We start from the raw sequence: 4,081 nt of genomic DNA, 5'->3' as shown, positions 1-4,081 counted from the left end.
TCGCCGTGCCGCCTGGAGTCGGCACAACGATGCCCCCGGAGAGCCCCGCGCCGCCTGCGGGGGGCCAGCTCCGTCCTTGGTTCCGGCGATGTGTAGACGGTCGTTTGGCGCGCGAACGACGCTGCTCGCCAGGTTCCGACTGCCCGGGCGATGCTGGTGCTCGCGGGCCGCGGCCCGGGTCCTGTCTGCAACCGGTCCGCTGCTCGTCCGCACCGGCACGGGTCGTTCGGCTCCCAACGAATTGACCGCCGTGGCCGTCTTCTTCTTAGGGGCCATGGCAACTAAGAACTGCTAGGCTAACTACTAGACCAGATTCTCACAATTGCGCCCCCTACCTGGAGCGCCAAGGATGTCGGTGTGGAACGACACCTATGGGATCACGAGAATCCCTACTACAGTTGTCGGGGCGCAGGGTTGTGAGGAGAGCAGGGCTTGTAGACAGCACAATGATCATTTACCCAGGTTCGGGCCGCGAGGATGCGTAAAACCCTAGTCCTGCTTAGGTGGGTGTATTTCTGAGAGTTCTTGAGCTCCCGAACTAGCTGTGGTCAGCGTGTGGTTCCAAAGAGCCGAATCCCTCTCCTCGTCACCTCGGGCCTCCTTTTATAGGAAAAAGGGGGTTGCCAGAGTGGCACACAGGAGGTGGAAAGGTCTACAGTGGCACGAGGTTATCCCTCGTATTACAGGAAAAGGTGCATTTAATGCATCACTTAGGTGTCCTCTTACTTTATCGGGGACGGGGGTGAGGCACGTCCCGTCCGTCGCCGCTCCTCCTCGCTTCGACACGCACCTCGGCCGGGGATGCGTGCGGTGCCATGTAGGCAGGCAGAGCGGAGTTGGCGCGGTGGTGGAGCCTTCACGAAGATCTGCATGTCGCCACGCAGGCGCTTGATGAGTTGGCCTGGGAGCTGATGTTGCCACGCAGGTGCCCGCCCAGCTGGTTGGGCTGGAAGCTGCATGTGAACGGTGGTGGAAGCTTGGTTGACGTGGGCTTGACGGTGGCCTTGCCGGCGTCTTTGGTGAGGGCCTTGCCGGGTGGCCCGGCAAGGGTCTCGCCGTGGCGTGTTGTCGTCCCCGACAAAGATCTTGCCGGGGGTCTGGTGGCCTTCCTTCTCAAGGATCTTGCCGAAAATCGTCGTCTTGTGATCTGATCTTGAATATGTCTTCACAAAGATCTATATGCCACCACAGGGGTGCCTTCCCGAGTCCTGGCCCCATGCTGATGATAGCACTAGGGGCCATGGGCTCAAGGGTGGCTCGCTCTGTTGGTGCGGGGCGAGCTGTCCCGGCAAGAGTCTTGCTGGGACCGCTGAGGCCACCTAGCAAGGGTCTTGCCGGGGGAACTTGCTTCGTCCCTCTGCTCTTTGTGGTCTTGGCCTTGGCGTTTCTTTGATTGCCTTGGGCTTCGATCTTACCTTGGCTCACCTCCCTCATTCTGCTTGGTGTGGCCGTGGGCGCGGCTCTGACTGCCCGTGCACAGGGAAAGGGGTACAAAGATGTGCCCCTATTTTTGTACACCGACAGTTATGAAACTAGTCCTAATATGATAGGCATCCAAGATGGGTATAATAAAAACTATCATAGAAAGTGCATTGAATACTATGAGAAGTTTGATACTTGCTAATTGTTTTGAGATATAAAGGTGGTGATATTAGAGTTGTGCTACTAGAGTAATTGTTAATTTGAGAAATACTTGTGTTGAAGATTGCAAGTCCCATAGCATGCGCGTATGGTAACCGTTGTGTAACAAATTTGAAACATGAGGTGTTCTTTGATTGTCTTCCTTATGAGTGGCGGTCAGGGACGAGCGATTGTCTTTTCCTACCAATCTATCCCCCTAGGAGCATGCGCCTAGTGCTTGGTTTTTGGTGACTTGTAGATTTTCGCAATAAGTATGTGAGTTCTTTATGACTAATGTTGAGTCCATGGATTATACACACTCTCACCCTTCCATCATTGCTAGTCTCTTCGGTACCGTGCATTGCCCTTTCTCACCTTGAGAGTTGGTGCAAACTTCGTCGGTGCATCCAAACCCCATGATATGATACACACTATCACACATAAACCTTCTTATATCTTCCTTCAAAATGCCACCATACCTACCTATTATGGCATTTCCATACCCATTCCGAGATATATTGCCATCCAACTTTCCACTGTTTCACTTATCACAGGCTTCATCATTGTCATATTGCTTTGCATGATCATGTAGTTGACATCGTATTTGTGGCAAAGCCACCATGCATAATTTATCATACATATCACTCTTGATTCATTGCCCTTCCTGGTACACCACCGGGGGCATTCTTATAGAGTCATATTTTGTTCTAGTATCGAGTTGTAATCATTGATTTGTAAATAGATAGAAGTGTGATTATCATCATTAATAGAGCATTGTCCCAAATAAAAAAGGCCAAACAATTAAAAAGGGGGAAAGGCCCAAAAAAAGAAAAAGAAAAAGGGACAATGCTACTATCCTTTTTTCACACTTGTGCTTCAAAGTAGCACCATGATCTTTAGGATCGAGAGTCTCTTTTTTGTCACTTTCATATACTAGTGGGAATTTTTCATTATAGAACATGGCTTGTATATTCCAACAATGGGCTTCCTCAAATGCCCTAGGTCTTCGTGAGCAAGCAAGTTGGATGCACACACACTTAGTTTCTTTTGCTGAGCTTTCATACATTTATAGCTCTAGTGCATTCGTTGCATGGAAATCCCTACTCCATGCATTGACATCAATTGATGGGCATCTCCCTAGCCCGTTGATTAGCCTCGTCGATGTGAGACTTTCTCCTTTTTTGTCTTCTCGACATAACCCCCTATCATTATTCTATTCCACCCACAGTGTTATATCCATGGCTCACGCTCATGTATTGCGTGAAAGTTGATTTTTTTTTTGAGATTACTAAAGTATGAAACAATTGCTTGGCTTGTCATCGAGGTTGTGAAAGATGAGAGCATTCTTGTGTGAAGAAAATGAGCATGACCAAACTATATGATTTTGTAGGGAGGAACTTTCTTTTGCTATGTTATTTTGAGAAGACATGATTGCTTAGTTAGTATGTTTGAAGTATTATTATTTTATGTCTATATTAAAGTTTTGTCTTGAATCTCTCGGATCTGAACATTCATGCCACAATAAAGAAAATCACATTGAGAATTATGCTAGGTAGCATTCCACATCAAAAAATATGTTTTTATCATTTACCTACTCGAGGACGAGCAGGAATTAAGCTTGGGGATGCTTGATACGTCTCCAACGTATCTATAATTTTTTATTGTTCCATGCTATTATATTATCTGTTTTGGATGTTAATGGGCTTATTTAGACACTTTTATATTATTTTTGGGACTAACCTACTAGCCCAAGGCCCAGTGCAAATTCTTGTTTTCTTGCCTATTTCAGTGTTTCGCAGAAAAGGAATATCAAACGGAATAAAACCTTTGGGAGAGTTATTTTTGGAACAAAAATGATCCAGGGGACTTGGAGTGGACGTCAAGCAACCAAGGAGGAGGCCATGAGGCAGGGGTGTGCCTACCCCCCTGGGTGCGCCCACCACCCTCGTGGGCCCCTCGTGGCTCCACCGACCTACTTCTTCCTTCTATATATATTCATATACCCCGAAAACATCTAGGAGCAACACGAAACCATATTTCCACCGCCACAACCTTCTGTACCCAAGAGATCCCATCTTGGGGACTTTTACGGAGCTCCGCCTGAGGGGGAATCGGTCACGAAGGGCCTCTACATCAAACTCCATGGCCCCTCCGATGATGTGTGAGTAGTTTACTTCAGACCTTCGGGTCCATAGTTATTAGCTAGATGGCTTCTTCTCTCTCTTTGGATCTCAATACAATGTTCTCCTTGATCTTCTTGGAGATCTATTAGATGTAACTCTTTTTGCGGTGTGTTTGTCGAGATTTGATGAATTGTTGGTTTATGATCAAGTTTATCTATGAACAATATTTGATTCTTCTCTGAAATCTTTTATGTATGATTGGTTATCTTTGCAAGTCTCTTCGAATTATCAGTTTGGTTTGGCCTACTGGATTGATATTTCTTGCAATGGGAGAAGTG

Source organism: Triticum dicoccoides, chromosome 7A (genome assembly GCF_002162155.2).
Source record: "Triticum dicoccoides isolate Atlit2015 ecotype Zavitan chromosome 7A, WEW_v2.0, whole genome shotgun sequence".
Lineage (NCBI taxonomy): Eukaryota > Viridiplantae > Streptophyta > Magnoliopsida > Poales > Poaceae > Triticum > Triticum dicoccoides.
This window is presented reverse-complemented; position numbering follows the sequence as displayed.